The sequence below is a fragment of the Mesoplodon densirostris genome, chromosome 5 (genome assembly GCF_025265405.1).
Source record: "Mesoplodon densirostris isolate mMesDen1 chromosome 5, mMesDen1 primary haplotype, whole genome shotgun sequence".
NCBI lineage: Eukaryota > Metazoa > Chordata > Mammalia > Artiodactyla > Ziphiidae > Mesoplodon > Mesoplodon densirostris.
The window spans coordinates 102,130,360-102,150,081 of record NC_082665.1 but is presented as its reverse complement, the minus strand read 5'-3'; the positions used below and the strand labels follow the sequence as shown (position 1 = coordinate 102,150,081).

General features: G+C 41.5%; 1 pseudogene; it reads left to right on the top strand.

The window, feature by feature from the left end:
- The first annotated feature begins 18,847 nt into the window (after positions 1–18,847).
- Positions 18,848–19,337, top strand: LOC132491197 (large ribosomal subunit protein uL5-like; annotated as a pseudogene).
- Positions 19,338–19,722: the final 385 nt, after the last annotated feature.

Below are 19,722 nucleotides of genomic sequence, written 5' to 3'. Positions count from 1 at the left end.
GGAGGAAGGGACTTTTGAGAAAGGAAACCTATTCAGCATCCTAAGGGAACTGTGCTTCCTCAGATGTCAGTAATAATGACATTGTTTCCTCTGAGGCAAGACTTATACCATGGCAGCTTGTTTTCTTCCATAATTAGAAAACTGGTGGAATATACATTAAAAGAAAAATACTGACCCAGCAGAATCTATTTTACAAAGTATAAAATATCTGAGAGCTTTTTTTACATTAATATTTCTCCTCTATAGCCTATATTTTCTCTAAAGTCTTGACTCAGCCTACGTTATTGTTACTGATATCTAGTCAGATCAAACAACAACAACTCAAGGTTATTGTCTGTATGTCAGTTCTCAAGGGCGTAATATACCAAAACAATCAATGCTTGCAATTTTCCCGTCTGAGCCAGCATATCCTGTATGTAAACCTAAAAATAAAAGATATTGAAGTAACACATATGTAAACACCTACCCACAGTAGATGCTCAGTGGTTGACTCTGAATCCAGATCTATAGAAATAAGTGCCCTTTCAGAAATCCTTTGTAATCTCTGAGCATCATGGACATATATACACTACCAAACGTAAAATAGATAGCTAGTGGGAAGCAGCTGCATAGCACAGGGAGATCAGCTCGGTGCTTTGTGACCACTTAGAGGGGTGGGATAGGGAGGGTGGGAGGGAGGGAGACGCAAGAGGGAAGAGATATGGGAACATATGTATATGTATAACTGATTCACTTTGTTATAAAGCAGAAACTAACACACCATTGTAAAGCAATTATACGCTAATAAAGATGTAAAATAAATTAAAAAATAAATAAATTAAAAAAATAATTTCCTGTATACTCGGTGCAACCCTCGGTTTTGCCTCACTGGGTCGCTGGTCTTCTATTATTGTAACACTGCACCAGAAAGCTTCTGATGCTTCATCCTTGCTCCTTCTTTTTACCAGCTCTGTCAGAATTCAGATCAGAGCAGTCATTACAAAATGTTACTGCTCTTGTCCTCTGTCTTAGCCTTTAACAAGTTTAGAGTTGAAAAAGAGAATTGCAGCTGTTATTAATGCAAGTTAGGAAACACATTCAAGGGATTATCATCTGTTAAGAATAACACAAAAATTTATGTACATTTAGAATTATTTCATGCTGCAGAATACATGACATTAGCAATTATGAAAAAGAACTTTCAATGTAAACATTTTTGTGTAGATATGTGTATATTTAAAGAGTCATCGTAAGTACCCTCCTCTTTTTATAGAAAGTCCAAAAATAAAACACTCATGCAAGCACTACTGAGATAAAGAATGAATATCTGGAGTCCAGAATTTTTTACCAGTAGACATATGATCAGTCAGATTCATCTGTTTGCCATTAGAACAGTAAGAGGTCTGCTAACCATTTCAAATAATATGACCTAGATATACAAAGAAGCAAATGAAATTATATTTGATCATAGCTGGTACCTTTATAACACAACAACTGGTTTATTATAGTATTAACAATGTGATCCTGAAAAGACAAAGAAGTAAAGTAGATGAAGTGCTAGATGCTCTCTGGATTTTATGTCTTTACTATTTCATTATCACTTTAAAATCTCTTTGTTCATTTGATATAGCTCTTGTGAGATATCACAACGAGTAAACGATGTCAGCATTTAATCGATTGGTGCCATAAAGGGGTACTATGCTGCCTTGGGTTGCTTTGGGGCAACTCATGGGCATCCCGCTGATCTAGGACAGTGCCAACACCATGTTATGGGACTGCTACACAGCCCAAGGAGCAACGGTGAATGGAGTCCAAAGTTCATGCTCCTGTATTGCTTCATTAGAACAATTGAAACCATTTTGGAATCAGAAGAATTTCATCTGCCATATGATAATAATGACTATAAATTACTGACCTCCTAATACATGCTATCATAGGAAACGTGCTTTATATATAATATTTTCCATGTAATCCACACAACATCCTCATGAGGGTTTTGCATAAGAGGCCCAGAGTGTCAACAAGTTGCCCAATATCACACAGCTATTGAAAGAGTCAGGATTTGAAACTACCAAACATGCTGTTCCTACTTCCTAAGATACGTTTTTCTTTCTACTTCCTCTACACTTTCAGTAAAGTTTTATTACATATATATTTTTTTTAAATCAAAATGTACAAAAAGAGATATCTCTCTCCTACCTGTGTCCCTAGCTGCCAATTTTCCTCTTCAGAGATGTTCTATGCTTCTACAAGTAATTATGTAAATATATCCCCCCCATTTTTCTGATATAAATGGTAATTCACATTACGCTAGTGGGTTTTAATAAGCATTCTCCTCGGAAACTAATTTTAAGATGTTTACTTTTTAACATTTTTATTTTTAAAAATTTAGTGGATAGTCTATACACTTGGCTAGAAACTGAAACAATACCATTAAGTCCCCTACATACGAACCCTCAACTTGCGAACTTTAAAAGATTCAAACATGCATTCGCATGTCCAATCATGTCCAATAGTTAGTTCACGTGTCTGGCATACACTGTCATGTGCGTGCATCTTCTAAAAGTGGTTGTGTTATTGTGTACTTTACTATACAGTACTGTATAGAGTACAGTAGTGCAGTATATTTAGTTCAAGCCCAGGGTGTCCGGAAGCAAGGGTGAAAGCACCAGTGAAGTAGCTGGTACTGCTAAGAAGCGCCAGGAATTGGACACGCAGAGAAAGGACAAAGAGAGGCAATAGGAAAAAGAAATAACTGAAGAACTGAAGGATTCATGATGCAGGAAATGGCAAAGGGATTTTCTTTATTTGAGGAGGCACTGTTAGTTTTTTTGTTGTTGTTGTTGTTGTTGTTGTTTTTTTTTTTGCGGTATGTGGGCCTCTCACTGTTGTGGCCTCTCCCGTTGCGGAGCACAGGCTCCGGATGCGCAGGCCCAGCGGCCATGGCTCACGGGCCCAGCCGCTCCGCGGCATATGGGATCCTCCCAGACCGGGGCACGAACCCGTATCCCCTGCATCGGCAGGCGGACTCTTAACCACTGCGCCACCAGGGAGGCCCTGCACTGTTAGTTTTTGAGGCACGGGACCCGAACGTAGAATGGTACACGAAGGTTGCAGCAGCTGCTCAGAATGCGATCCAGTGATACCGTGTCATCTATGACGAGAAAAAAAGAGCTACTACCCAGACTTCACTGGATCGTTTTTTCAAGAGGGTAGATGGAATTGAATCCAGCAAGGAACCAGAACCTGTGTCATCAACGTCAGGCGTGAATGAAACTGCAGCTTGCCCTCCGTCTCCTATTGCTGACGATCCTTCAGCTCTACCATCTCCCACCTCCTCTCCCTCCTTCAGTCAGTAACTCTTCTTGCCTGTTCACTCGATGCCAGTCCCTGTATGCCAGCTGTTGTGCTGTACTACTGTACTTTTCAAAGTACTGTACTGTAAGATTAAAAATGCTTTCTTTATTTTTTGTGTTTGTTTTTTACATATTATTTGTGTGCAAAGTATTATAAACCTATTACAGTGCAGTGCTATATAGCTGACTGTGTTAGTTGGGTACCTAGGCTAACTTTGTTGGACTTAACGAACAAACTGGACTTATGAATGTGCTCTCAGAACAGAACTCATTCGTATGTAGGCGAGTTACTGTACAAAAGAGTGAAAAGCAAGTCTCTCTCCCTCCAGTCCTTGAAATTCTTCATTCTTCCCACCAGACTGAACCACTTTCACCAGTTTTTTTATTTGATTAATTTTGGCTGCGTTGGGTCTTCGATGCTGTGCGCGGGCTTCTCTAGTTGCGGTGAGCAGGGGCTACTCTTCCTTGTGCTGCGAGGGCTTCTCATTGCGGTGGCTTCTCGTTGCGGAGCATGGGCTCTAGGCGCGCAGGCTTCAGTAGTTATGGCACGAGGGCTCAGTAGTTGTGTCTTGCGGGCTCTAGAGCACAGGCATAGTAGTTGTGGCACACGGGCTCAGTTGCTCCGCGGCATGTGGGATCTTCCCGGACCAGGGCTCGAACCCGTGTCCCCTGCGTTGGCAGGCGGATTCTTAACCACTGCGCCACCAGGGAAGCCCACCAGTTCCTTTTGTAAGCTTCTAGAGATCATCTTTTCAAATAAAAGCATATATTTGTATCCTTCCCCCTACTATATTTTGTTTATTTAGATAAGCAGTAGCATATTAAACACATTGTCTTGCACCTGACTTCTTTCACTAAACCATAATATCTTGAAGATCATTCCGTGTTCGTTTGTATAATTCTATCTTTTAAATTTAAACATCAGACAGAATTCCATTACATGTATACACCATAATTTATTTCACCAGTTCTCTATTACATGGACATTTACATTATTTCTAATCTTTTGCTAGTGTGAAGAATACTGCAATGACTATCCTCTTCTGTGTGCATATGTGAGAGAGCTTTTATGCAGGATGAATTCTCAGAAGTGGAATTGTTGAGTCACAAGATATATGCATTTATTTCAATGGTCATTGCCAAATTACAGAGGTTGTACAATTTACATTCCCTCACTAACATGTTCGGAAGTACACTTTTTCATCCAAACCTCACCAACACAGAACTTTATCAAATTTCTGTCAAGATGGAGTTTTTATAAAAGATGTTTCATTCATTCACTAGCTGTTTAGGTAGAGCTCCTGATTTTACTTATTGAATCTACTGATTCATGGTATACCAGACCCAGGAGTAGATTCAGGGGACTCCAGACTGTGGATGACAAAAGAAAGGTGAACCTTTGATCAGCTAATTTACTGTACCTACTTTAAGCCAGGCACCGGGAATACAGGGAGAAGTGAGCCTGGGCTCTACTCAGGGACTATAACTGTTCCCACTTTTGGTGAAAATGGCTGCAAACACATTCCAGTTGCTACTTGGAGAATGGATCCCTGAAGTTCATTCAGGCTTAGGCCTCCAAATCTTGAGAAGTGGTGGGTGGTGGTTCTGCAATTTTTTCATTTGAAGTCTTTTGTCTTCCCTCTGGCATATGAATAAGACAGTTGCAAACAAAAGAGAAGGCATTTGGCACACCTAATCGGTGGTACTCATATTTTAATTGCAGGGTGCTCTGTATCTACAGCCAGGGAACAGTCTATAAGGTTTGTTTTATTTTGTTGGTAGGTGGGGAGAGGGTATTTCTTTTGTTCTATTTTTGGGTGGTAGAGGAAGGATATTAATGTTTTTTTTAAAAAATATGAGAAACAGAGGAATTATTAATTATAAAATCATCAGCATTTGCAGATGATTCTAATAAATGCCATCTTCCAGCTCTAAACTGACTACACAAAAGGCTTTATTTTGTGGAAAATTATTTTAATCATTAGATATGTAAAATAATAAGCAGAATGTTTAGTTTTTAACAGATATCTGGTCAAAATGGATATCCTTCCCTGTGAGGGTATACTTGAGAATGAAACAGTTATAAGTGCACCATATATTTATAATCTTTTTTTAAATTGAAGTATAGTTGATTTACAATGTTGTGTTAGTTTCAGGTGTACAGCAAAGTGATTCATATATACATCTATCCATTCTTTTTCAGATTCTTTTCCTATATAGGTTATTGCAAAATACTGGGTATAGTTCCCTGTGCCATACAGTAGCTCCTTGTTGGTTATCTGTTTTATATATAGTCGTGTGTATATATTAATCCCAACCTCCTAATTATTCCCCTCCCCGCCCGCCCTTTCCCCTTTGGTAAGCATAAGTTTGTTTTCTATGTCTACAGGTCTATTTCTGTTTTGTAAATAAGTTCATTTGTATCTTTTTTTTTTGATTTCACATATAAATGATATCATATGATATTTGTCTTTCTCTGACTGGCTTACTCACTTAGTATGATAATTTCTAGGTCCATCCATGTTGCTGCAAATGAGGAAAGCCTATATTTAAACTTACCATTATGTTTGTTGAGTTCTGATAAAAAAAAAATCAAAAAGCACCCATAATCCAGATGGAAACACCCAATCGTTGAAGAATTTGAACATAAAATTAGGTCATAATTAGCCTATTATGCATAATCAATACTATAAAAAATACTATGATTTTTGAGTCCAGCCTTTCTTTCCCACCCCTCCTGTTACCTCATATAGCTTCTACAGAATCACATTACACTACTCTTGAGAGTAGTGAGATTACTCACCTTGGTTACCAACTGTCAGACTTTGATAAACTTACACAGGGATTAAAAAGCTGCTGATTTTACTGTTTGTAGCATCAGTGCTGCACCAAATCCAGGAGTATTTTTATTTTGGGGGGACTCTAGACTCTGGGCAACAAAAGCAAGCAGAATAACTTACAAGCTGAACCTTTGATTATTTCATGTTGTTCTGTCAGCTGTTAGGAGGATCCATGTCATTCCCACTGTGCCAGCTGGGCTATAGTAAGAAACAGAGACAGCAGTGCTCCCAGAACGTTTTTGGTGTCTATCCCCCGGGACATGTGAACAAGGAGATTCTGAAGGATCCAACACGATATCCCTTCTGGAAGATTCTTGCGTAACACTTGACAGTAACAGTTCTAATTGTAATTGCTAGTTTGAAGCCTTATTTTAAAAACTTGACCTAAACTTGCTCTACTTCACCTAGCTATCACTATGATCATATTCACAACTATTAACTAATATTTATTGAGCTGTGTTTATTGCAAACTGCTGACCTTGAAGTTACAATAGGAATAAGGCAAAGAAAACCAGGAAAACAAACATATAGTGCAGATAAGTGCTGAAAGGGAACACAGAGAAACAAAAATAGCTGTACGTGACTAGCAGAGTTATGTGTACGTTTTTAAATGTTTTGTTTGGTGTCATAAATTTGTTTTAAACATTATTGGCTTTAACAACGCATTTAAAATTTTACACTAGGAAAGTAGTTTTACGATCCTAAATTGGGGTTTTAATTTCCAGGGTAACATTTTGGTACGTATTATTTCAGGGTTTTTTCCTTTGCTTATACTATCTCTTTATCTCTATAAAGATATAGATATAATTTATAAATAATTACAATATTTTAATATATAATTATATATAGTTACACATAATTTTATTTATATACTTTGACATATATAATATTTAATAAAGTAACGACATACTATGTAAGTTCATATTCTGTTCTGAAACATGCTTTTTTTAAAAAAATAATTAATTAACTTATTTTTGGCTGTGTTGGGTGTTCGTTTTTGCGCGAGGGCTTTCTCTAGTTGCGGCGAGCGGGGTCCACTCTTCATCGCAGTGTGCGGGCCTCTCACTATCGCGGCCTCTCTTATTGCAGAGTACAGGCTCCAGACGCGCAGGCTCAGCAGTTGTGGCCCATGGGCCCAGTTGCTCCGCGGCACGTGGGATCCTCCCAGACCAGGGCTCGAACCCGTGTCCCCTGCACTGGCAGGTGGACTCTCAACCACTGCGCCACCAGGGAAGCCCTGAAACATGCTTTTTTCACTTAATATATTTGGACAGGTTTCCACAATATTATATATAGATTTACATAATTTAAAAAAATGATTGTTTTGGACTTCCCTGGTGGCGCAGTGGTTAAGAAGCCGCCTGCCAATGCAGGGGACAGAAGTTCGAGCCCTGGTCTGGGAAGATCCTGCATGATCCTGCATGCCCCGGAGCAACTAAGCCCATGCACCACAACTACTGAGCCCACGTGTGCCTGGAGCCCGTGCTCGGCAACAAGAGAAGCCGCCGCAGTGAGAAGCCCGCGCACTGCTGGAGTAGCCCCCACTCGCCGCAACTAGACAGAGCCCGCGTGCAGCAACGAAGACCCAACGCAGCCAAAAATAAATTAATTACTTAATTTAAAAAAAATATTTCACTGTAGGGATAGTTCATTATTTATTTAAGCAACTGCCTAATGATCAACATTTCTATTATTTCTAATGTTCTGCTGTTATAAATATTCATATAGATTAAATGATAGTTTTATCTCCTGTTATAGATACCTTGGATGTCTGTGTCATTGCATATTTGTGAATACTGATTGATGTATACAAGTTTAAAATTTTTTACGTTGACATTCATATTAATACATCAATCATTTTCTTTATCATTTTTGTACTTAATATCATGCATAGAAGGGTGGATAAGGACTTCCCTGGCAGTCCAGTGGTTAAGAAGCTGCACTTCCAATGCAGGGGGCATGGGCTCAATCCCTGGTTGGGGATCTCAGATCCCGTATGCTGCATGGTGTGGCCAAAGATAAACAAATAAATTAATTAATTAAAAGATTTATTTAAAAAAAAAAGTGTATAGCTGCCAGGAACTGGGGTATTTTGTTGTCGTTTTATTTGCTTTTCAGAAAATCTAGCCCTCTGCTGAATTCTCCAATATGTACTTGGATGGCCCTGCTCATCATTTTTTCATTTATATCAGGAAAACTGCTCAAAATCAAAGCAGGAAGGGGTAGCTGCTGCCCAGGACTCAGCCACCCTGCCCTGACTGTGCTCCGGCTGCTGGCAGCTGAGTTGATCTTCCGAGGCTCTGGCTGAACTCTATCTCCCGGCTAAATCCAAAATCTGACTGGCACACTGAGGCACACTGCTTGGGGTCCTGCCTGGCCTGACTCTCCCCACTCCGGCTTCCCTTGATTCTGCCTGTGCCCCTGGCTAGCCAGGCACAGCTGAACTCCCAGGGTGCCAACCTCACTGGTCTTCCTGAACTCTATACTTACTTGCTCACGCCTTCCAAACTAGTCTCACACCCTTGGCTGCAACTTTTTAACTCTTGACCTGCCTTGTTTGTTGTGTGGTCCCCAGCTCTGAAAGGCTAACAGAACAAATGCCAAATGAAACGCCTCTTCAAATAGTTCACAGTGTATAGAGTTTGCAATGATGCATATTTGTTACTCAAGGAAAAAAAATCCATTAAGTAAGAAAAATCCAATTAACCCTCTGAAGACAATGCCTCACACACACTTTCAGATATCTAAATTAAATCACAGCATACTCCTAATACCATCCAGAAAGAGATCTGGGGTGGGAGGGGGGATGCCAAGGGAGAGAGGTGAGGAGGACATATTTATATGAAGGAAGTTAACTCTTACGATTAGCTATATTCTAATGAAAATAAAATGATTTGGAAGACCTACAAGATGACTCTACAGCATAATAATTTATAAAACAGTGTGGAATTTTCAGTAAACTTAAAAAAATACTCTTTCTTGAAGTTTATGAGAATTTATTGTCACAAGTTGTTTTCTTGCTCTAAGAATTCATTTTCTCATAAACTGTACAGAATATCTTGTAAAAAAAATAAACCCATGGAATAGTATTTCTAAAATGCAGTAATCCTTTTATCTTCTCTTTTGTCATTTATAACTCTTTCTTTGAATCTTTCAAAGAATTTCCAATTTTCTTTGTAGACTGACAAAAATAACTTCAAATCACCCTGGAATCTGTGTATAAGCATAGAATCATGGAATTTCTTTCTGAGAGAATTTGCCTATTACTTCTATTACATTTTAAAGATGAGGAATAGCAAATGATAATCCCTCATTTTTTTGCCACCTAACTCCAGCCCTTGTTTTCTTGCCTTTTCCTGACATTGGAATGTCATAGCCTGGATTTCCCTTAATCATGCCTTTAGATTAGTTTTCTATTACTGCTGTAACAAGGTATCACAAAATTAATGGTGTAAAACAACACAAACTTATTCTCCTACACTTTTAAAGGTCAGAAGTCCAAAACTGAATCTTAGGGAGAATTAATCAAGGTATTCACAGAGCTGTGTTTCTTCTGGAGGCTCAGGGGGAGAACACATGCCTTGTCCTTCTCTTTAGAGGTTTAGAGGTTTCCTGCAACCCTTGGCTCATGGTCACACATCACTCTGTCTTCTGCTTCTGTCAACACATCCCCTTCTCTGAGTCTGACCCTCCTACCTCTGTTTTATGAGGACTCTTGTGATTATGTTGTGCTCACCCAGATAACCCAGGATAATCTCCCAGTATTGAGGTCCTGACCTTAATCACATCTGCAAAGTCTCTTTTGCATGCACAGGGTCCAGGGATTAGAATGTGGAAATTTTTTTTTTTTTTTTTTTTTTTTTGCGGTATGCGGGCCTCTCACTGTTGTGGCCTCCCCCGTTGCGGAGCACAGGCTCCGGACGCGCAGGCTCAGCGGCCATGGCTCACGGGCCCAGCCGCTCCGCGGCATATGGGATCCTCCCAGACCGGGGCACGAACCCGTATCCCCTGCATCGGCAGGCGGACTCTCAACCACTTGCGCCACCAGGGAGGCCCCTAGAATGTGGACATTTTTGGGGAGACCATTATTCCATCCTAATCCAGTCACATACTTGAATCTACTTTATAATTTTGCCTGGATAACTCACTAATGGGAAAACACCATTAATATTTTTTGCTTTTAAAACTAAAGTATAAAGACAATAGCTATGTCCATGAAGAGAGCAGAAGAAGATATTAGGGCAAATGCAGTTCTATAATGATCTATTGATCATATAGATCTAATGATCTATCTATTTCTATAATTACACAACCACATGTTCTCTCTGCCAGTTCCCTCCTTTCATACCTTGGTTCCATCCATTCTCATATCTCCCATGCCTGGTCTTTAACTAGGATCTTCTTTTGCGCATTAGGAACTCCCCATTCCAAGATCAAGAAGCTCCCCTACATCCTTGAACACAGTTTCTCTTAAATTATAGTTCATGACTAACTATGGTTAAAGTTTGGCTTTCCACCAATACCACTGTCATCTCTAATGTAGGCCACTTCCCATTGTGTTTCCCCAGTGCTCACAAGGTAAGGAGGCATTGGTATATTTTATTTAATTGCTACTTCACTACTTTTTCTCCACCACTGCTCTCAATACCGTATGTGTTTTGGAAGGAAGCCCAAGCCATTCACTTACATGTCCCTTCCCCTACCTTCTCTAATTATCTATGGAAATTCAGGATACTCTTAACTTTCCTTGATCATTTCAGGATTTCAATCCTTCTCTCTACCCTATCTATTGCCATCTACCTCAACAGCTGCATACAAACTTTCCAACATTCTGACCTCACAATTCTTACTAGGATCAACATAATTCCATAGTCTTCACATGCCTCCTCTCCTTGCCAGCTGGGTCCAGTAACACTCACTCATTGATTCTGCCCTGACCTTCCATGGTCAAAGGCTTTGGGAAGCTCTGCATCGCCATTTGGAAAGCTCAAAAGCAAATAGACCTTCTTGCAGTTGAACTCTGACTTTATTTTTCATTTCTAGAAACTGGGCTTCGACTTGATGTCAAGAAGTTACCAAGGAATAAAATTGGTTTTCATCTTGCTCCCTTTTGTTTAAGGCCTGTGACAGTCTCTTCTCCCCATAGGCCTCCAGGGGTCCTGACCTCTCTCCTCCCCCCAGTTCAAGGCTGTGGCAAACTTTCCTGGCACTTGAAACCTGCGTCTCTTTGTCATCTCAACTCTGAACATTACCTGCATCTAGAATCCAGCAGCCACATCCATCCTGAGGCTGAGCATTCACTTGGACCCTGACTTTGATATATTCACATATTTCTTGACTACTGTGTTCTGCCTGCTTGGCTGGACATTCTTCCAGTACCAACAGCTGGGTCTTTATCCTCGGCACCTGTTCACCCAAGTAGACTGGTCCAGCTTCAATTCAGTCTACCCCACCAAGCTGCAATGAACTTTTCTGTGACCAGCTAATCAATGAGATATAATAGCCCCATGCTCTCTACCACTCTCTCACTGCTATCCAGTTGGGTTTTCCTTCTCCCTTTGTTCTCCAGTAGCTCACCCCACAGGCTCTCTACTTTTTTCTTGCATTATTTCCTTCCCTCACCGCTCCAGGACATTCCAAACATTTTATATCCTCTCACGTCTTGGTTTCTCTGCCACCTTCTCTCTGCCAATATTCCAAACTTGGTTAGTCCCTGGGGTCATCATTAGCACCATCTACAAAACTTCCAGTTCTCTTCCCTCTAGGTAACTGGTAGGGTCTTACTTCTCCAACCCCTCTGCTCTGGCCAATGAAATGTAATTGTGAAAAGTCTCGTTTCCAAGCAGAAGCTTTACGAGAGAACGCTTCCTTTACCACATTCTCTTTCCCTTCGCCTCCATGATCTACAGCACACTCTGAGTGAGGAGAGTGGCCCCAGTCGACTGACAGTAGCAACAGAAGAAATAGATCTTTGTCGTTTTAAGCATTTGAGATTAGGAGGTTGTTATCGTACATAACCTAACCTATCCTGACAGATACTGATCCTCCCATCTGTTTTCTCCTCTCATATTCCTGGTCTGTAGTGGACCTGGTTGTTTCACCTGACAGCATTCCTTTGAAAACTACCCCTTCCTCAATGTGGGTTTATGTAATTCATGACTTCAGGGGTAAGTGTATGACTCAGATCCAGGCAGTCAAACTATCCCATCCCCTAGGCCCCAGTGATTAGTCCAGTGGTGGTCACATTACCCAAGTTGGGCCAACTGTAGTCTGTATTAGGGTTTGGCTGGAAAATTGGGAGAGAAATGCTCTTTTTGTGGGGGCTTGTTAAAGCAGGTAGACTGCATTCTGGAGCTGGCAGTGGCTACTTAGGAAAGCAGGGCTAAACAATGGAGAAAAACATAGTTTTTGTTTGTTTGTTTGTTTTTGCCATACGCGGGCCTCTCACTGTTGTGGTCTCTCCCGTTGCGGACACAGGCTCCGGACGCGCAGGCTCAGCGGCCATGGCTCACGGGCCCAGCCGCTCCGCGGCATGTGGGATCTTCCCGGGCCAGGGCATGAACCCGTGTCCCCTGCATTGGCAGGCGGATGCTCAACTACTGCGCCACCAGGGAAGCCCAAAACATAGTCTTGATGACATTTTTTGAGGCTCTGGATTTAGCCATGTCATAAATCTTTATGCTCTTTAGACGTTCTTGTTATGTAAGCCAATAAATTTCCTTTTTTCCTTTAATCTATTTTGAATTGAGATTTTTGTCACTTGCAACTGAAAAAGTGCTGATTAAAACAGCTGCAAAGCATTAAGGGAAACATCAGGAAACCGTACAATTTTCCTTTATACTTTTATCCTATGGAATATCAACTGAATTCTCACTGGGATCAGCAATCCTTTTGCTCAGCTTTATTTACCTCCTAGTGTATTCCTCATGGTGCATATTCCAAACATTCTCTATTCTCCTTAATTCCTTTCCCACTCCCTAAGAGGAGCTAGCCTTTCACTTCTCTGAAATGAAATTCATCTCTCTTGAGTGTCCTCCACTTTAACCCTATTCCTATGTATTTTCATCTATCCATCTCTTTCCAAACTTAACCGTATCACTTGTTCCTCTGCTGGTGGATTTTGTGTCCTGGTTTTCCTCTTATATCTCTGATCACTCCTGTGTCTCCACTTCTTTCCACTGCAGCCTGGGAACAACTGTTCACAGCCTCTACCTGTCTTTTCTTCCACTGCAGATTCCTGGTATCTATTCCTTTGGCTTTATCTGTCACCCACAGGCAAATAGCTCTCAAGTCTATACATTCCAGGCTTGGCCTGCTAGACTTTTGCACTCACATGCCCCAGTTGGAAATGCACCTCAAACTCAACATGTCCAAAAGTGAAATTATTCTACTCAATTCAAACTCTGAGTTATTCTGGGCAATCTCAGCTTCTCTCCTCTGTATCTCAGATCCAATTAGTTACTATGTCTTATCAATACCACCCTATGATACCTCTCCAAACTATACCCTCCTTACTACAAACACAGCTACTAGTTCTGGCTTTTATTATCTGCTTTGCAGACTCATGCAATCATTGCCACAGTTTCCCTAGGATGATCAAACTCCAGCAGGCCAAAAACAAAATGAAGTAAAAAGATACAAAATGAAGTAAGTTTTCAGTTGCTACCTCTTGTCCAGGCACATACATCAGCTCAGGACTCTCTGTTGAATGTTTGCTAGAGACCTGTTATTTTCACAAGCCAGATCTCAATATTTCATATCCACAGTGACATCCTCAGCACACTTGGGAATAGTACATCTTATGCTCAGGGGTCATTGCTGCAAAATTCTTTTGTAGTCCTCATGGCCCCACTGAAAATTTCAAACATGCTATTGCAAAAGTTTCCAGAACCCATGCAATATCATTGTTTTGTTAGAGAGTGTTCACCCGGCCTTGTCCCAGACTCTTTGACCTTTTTGTTCCACTACTATCCTGAACAGCCTTTTATAACAGGGCCTTACAATACACTGTTTTATAAAAGTCTCAACTATACAGGTGTATAAACCTGTAAGAATCGCTCTAACAGCGATAACCTACCCAGCCTCCTGCCTCTCTCCTTTTTAGCTCATTCTCTTCAGAAAATGGTTCCAGTTCCTTTCTTGAAGCACAGCATGGATCACTCTTTAAAAAATTCAGTTGCTCACACTAACTACAGAATCCAACCCCAATTCCTTTGCCTGGTGTCTTAGTCCACTTGGGCTGTTATAACAAAATACCGTCAACTGAGTAGCTTATACAGTTGACCCTTGAGCAATGCAGGGATTAGGGGCACCCACCCTCTGTGCATTTGAAAATCCGAGTATAATTCATAGTTGGTCCTCCCTATACACAGTTCATCCATATATGTGGTTCTGCACCCGGGATTCAACCAACCGGGGATGGTGTAACACTGCAGTATTTACTATTGAAAAAAATACACATGTAGGTGGATCCATGCAGTTCAAACCCGTATTGTTCAAGGGTCAACTGTAAACAACAGAAATGTATTTCTCATAGTTTTGGAGGCAGATAAATCCAAGATCAAGGTGTCAGCCTCTCTCCTTGGTTTGTAGATGACTACCTTCTATCTCTGTCTTCACATGGTCCTTCCTCTGTGTGCACCCATGTCTGTGTCCAAATTTTCTCTTCTTATAAGGACATCAATCATATTGGATTATGACCAATGAGTCTTAAACACTTCGTTTTAACTTAATTACCCCCTTAATGAGCACTTGTCAATATTCTCATTTTTGAAAAGCAGATTTGACTTAGATATGCAGAGATAGGGGATGCTATAAGGACACAGTATTATGAACAAAGTCCAGAAACCTGGCAAGGAAACCTCAGGGAATGACAAGTGGACAGTTTGGCTGGCTAGAGAATCAGGTGTGGGAAATGAGGATGGATAGGTGGTGTCATGGGCTGAATTGGGTCCCCCAAAATTTGTATGTTGAAGTCCTAATCCCCAGGATCTCAGAATGTAACTGTATCTGGAGATATATTCTTTAAAGAGGTAATTAAGTTAAAATGAGGTCTTTAAGGGGCACCCTAATCCTAATTCTAACTATCTTTTATAAACTCTGTGCAAACACTGAATTAGCCAACATACTGAACCATTTCTTCTAAGGGAAGTACAGGATTAGGTTCCTGCGAGCTCTGATCACAACATTTTTGTCAATGAACCAGGGAACACATAACTTTGTTTTATGTGTGTTTCTGTTTAAAGACACCTTATTTAACATAAATTGTTGATTCATTAACATTAAACTAACAGCCAACTGCACCATAACTCATGCCTGAACAAAACCTATCTAATGTCTGTATTTTTTCTGTAAGGCACATCACAGCCTTCCTGTACTTAGGAACACTGGGACAGCACTTCAGCACTATGTTTGGGAGTCATTTTAAATAGCAAAACCACCAAGAAAAAGCACATAGATGCAAAAACATGGCACTAAATAGATCATAAAAAGGTTACTGGTTTACAGTATGAACTCAGCTGGGAACGCGCGTCTTGAGCAACTCAAATTTTTTGTTGCACTGCATGTGTTTGTGAATGACTGCACAAGTGCTGCAAGTATTGATTTTGGAGTTAGAGATAAATTCTAACAAGTAGATGAATTCGCAAACACAGAATCTGTAAGTAATGAGGATCAACTGTACTATTAATCCCATTTTACAGATAAGGAAACTAAGACTCAAAGCAGTTAAGATCTTTCACAAGGTTACTGCTTGTGAAGTTGGCACAGCCAGGATTCAAACTCCAGTTTGTAAAAAAGGGAGATTTTTTTTTCACCTGTACTGAGTCAGAGTTGAGGAAATCAGTCAAGAACTCTAATACAGAGGCTGCAAATAGCGAACAGCCTTTGCAAAAACTTGCCAATTACATGAAGCATGATTTCTGGGAATGGCATCAAGATATTAATGAATAGCAGTCTCACACTTTAAACAAAGAAAATTGTTCTTAGAAGTACAGTAGTAATATATTTATCTGAGGGCCCTAGAGCCCAAATGACCAAAACCCACAGCCTTTGTTTCTGCAGAGTTCATGTTGTCATCTTCTCAATACAATTCTGTTTAGGGAAAAAAAAGAAAAAAAAAAAGCGCATTCACACCCAGGCATTACATAGCATACAAAAGCATAATCAGGGACATATTATAACACGGCAATTCAAGGAATTAGTTGTCAAGTCTGTAAAGGGGCCTTCATGCACCAAAAGCATAGTATATCACAATAAGCCATGTTTTAAAAAAGCATTAATTCATCCAAAACAATGTACTGAGCTGCCACTGTGTACTGGGTGTTATGTTCAGTGCTCAACATCAGAGTGAACAACATCAGTTCCTGCCCTGGCCATAGTCACAGAATAGTGCCTGAGGCAGGTGTCACTGGGTGTGCCTGTGTGTGCATTCCTTGGCGGTTTCACTCTGTTTCCCCCCCTCCCTACTTAATGCAACTGTACATTTGCACAGCTGCTGAGAGCCTCCGAGGAGGACTCAAACCTTAGGATTGAGATACGTATAACATATCAGCTGACCTGGGAATGTTGGAAGCCAAATTACAAAGAAATTTCAAGACCCATGAGAGAGAATTCACCTGAGGCAAGGAGTCAGGAGTGATAGGAGGGCAGCAAGAGGCTCCGGGAGTCCCGGAGCAATGGTGGCCTGGGGCACTGTAGGAGAGCTTTTTCCTGCACCTGTCTTCACTGAGCCACCACCCGGACACCACCACGTGTTCCTGTTTTTCTTCCCATCCCTCTGACCTCTGCTTTGTGGAACCCACCTCCTCTTTCCAGCTTCTAAATAAGACTGTCCTAGGAGTCCATCCTCAAATCTCTTTTCTCTTGTATCTCTTCTCACTCCGTAAGTGATCTTATCCAATCTCAGGGTTTTTGTTGTTGTTGTTTTTTGTTTTTTTGTGGCACACGGGCCTCTCACTGTTGTGGTCTCTCCTGTTGCGGAGCACAGGTTCTGGACACGCAGGCTCAGCGGCCGTGGCTCACGGGCCCAGCCGCTCCGCGGCATGTGGGATCTTCCCGGACTGGGGCATGAACCCGTGTCCCCTGCATTGGCAGGCGGACTCCCAACAACTGCGCCACCAGGGAAGCCCCAATCTCAGGTTTTTAAATTCAGTCAAGGACCCAACAAGAAACAGATGGCACAGTCAAATGACAGTAATTCAAGCAGGGCTCACTAAAGGGACTATTTGTAAAAGTGTAAGGACAGCAGTACTCTCAGGCTAGTAAGGGGAGGAGCTGTTTCCACCCAAGGACCAGAAGGGGTGGTGGAGGGACAGAGCAGTTACTGCATCTGGAGAGACAGCTGTGTGGAAGCCTGCCTGACAGGGGCTGCAAATTTTCACAGAGAGGCTCAGGCAGCAGGGACGGAGTTGGAGGATAAGCCATCCCACCTTGCTCTCCTCTCTTCGGATCTGCTGCCAGCGGGCTGAATCTGCTGGAAACCAGAAGATTGGAGTCCACTGACTTAATCCCTATGGATTAGTCTATACGGAGGCAGGGAGCAGGGTGGAGAGAGAATCCGGAAGGCCTGCAGAGATATCCAGCATGCTTTCATAAGTGGAAGAGTCACATGTATAGCTCCAATGCTAACTTTTCAAGTTGAATCACAATGGCCTGCTCGAACATCTCTATCCGAATTGTCACTTGAGTGTCCCATGCCCAGGTCTGGTCCTTGCCTATCCTGTTCCTTCCCCACTCCCCCGCCAGTTTTACCACCATTCACTTGATGGCTTAGACCCAAACCTAGCTTTCATCCCTGAATCATTTACTTCTCTTACACCCAATCCATGAGCAAGTATGTCAATTCCACTTTTTTATTTTTTTCAACAGAGACATCAATGGTTTAATGGATAGGGTTCAGCTCCACTTTTAACTAGTGTCCAGGGAATTCCCTGGAAGTCCAGTGGTTAGGACTCAGAGCTCTCACTGCCAAGGGCCCAGGTTCAATCCCTGGTCGGGGAACTAAGATCCCATATCCCACAAGACATGTAGTGCAGCCAAAAAAAAAAAACTAGTGTCCAGAATCTGGATACTTCTCATCACCTCCACAACTTCCACCCTAATCCATACCCACATATCTCTTGCTTGTATGACTGCAATAGACTACCACCTGGTGTCCCCACCCCTGCTCTTTTTCCCACTATGGTTGATTCTACTTTGGGCCACGTTAGGTCTACACAGCAGCCAGAGTGATCTTTCTCTAGTCACTCTCTAACTCTTTCTCCCCAACCATGTCTACTTAAATGCCTGTCATATGTTTATTCATTTATTTGTTTATTGTCATTTTCTCCATTAAAGTGTAGGTGTTATGAAGGCAGGGATCTTCTTGTCTACTGAGTAGTCCCCTCAGTTGAATAGACTTTCTTGAATGAAAAAATAAATAATACCTCTGCAAAAGACACTGTTAAGAGACTGAGAAAACAAGCCACAGATGGGGAGACAATGTTTGCAAAAGACATCTCTGATAAAAGACTGTTATCCAAAATATACAAAGAACCTTTAGAATTCAACAATAAAAAAAAACTTGATTAAGGAACGGGCAAAAGTCCTGAACAGACACCTCACCAAAGAAGATACGCAGATACTCTTCCCATTCTCCACCAAGGCTCAGGATCAGAGTGAAAAGGAGAGCTTATGCGGGAACTTCGCATCTGTAAGCTCTGCCTCAACATCTGTGTGGGACAGAGTGGAGACTGACTGAGCAGGGCAGCCTCAGGGCTGGAGCAGCTCACCAGTCAGACCTCTGTGTTCTCCAAAGCTAGACACACCATCAGGTCCTTTGGCATCAGGAGAAATGAAAAGATTGCCATCCATTGTAAGGCCAAGGCAGAAGAAATCCTGGAGAGAAGTCTAAAGGCATGAAGTATGAGTTAAGAAAAAAATAATTGCTCAGATACTGGAAACTTTGGTTTTGGGATCCAGGAACACATCGATCTGGGGATCAAATGTGACCCAAGCACTGGTATCTATGGTCTGGACTTCTGTGTGGTGTTCGGTAGGCCAAGTTTCAGCATCACAGAAGTGAAGAACAGGTTGCATTGGGGCCAAACACAGAATCAGCAAATAGGAGGCCATGCGCTGGTTCCAGCAGAAGTATGATGGGATCATCCTTCCTGGCAAATAAATTCCCGTTTCTATCCAAAGGCCAATAAAGTACACCTGAAACTAATTTAATATAAAATGTCAAATATATATCAATGAAAACAATTTAATTAAAACAGAAGCCAATAAAAATTTTCAGTAAAAAAGAAGGGATATGCAGATGGCAAATAAGCATAGGAAAAGATGGATGTTCAACATCATAGATCGTTAGGGAACTGGGAATTAAAATGAGATATAACGGGCTTCCCTGGTGGCGCAGTGGTTGAGAGTCCGCCTGCCGATGCAGAGGACACGGGTTCGTGCCCCGGTCTGGGAGGATCCCACATGCCGCGGAGCGGCTGGGCCCGTGAGCCATGGCTGCTGAGCCTGCACGTCTGGAGCCTGTGCTCCGCAACGGGAGAGGCCAC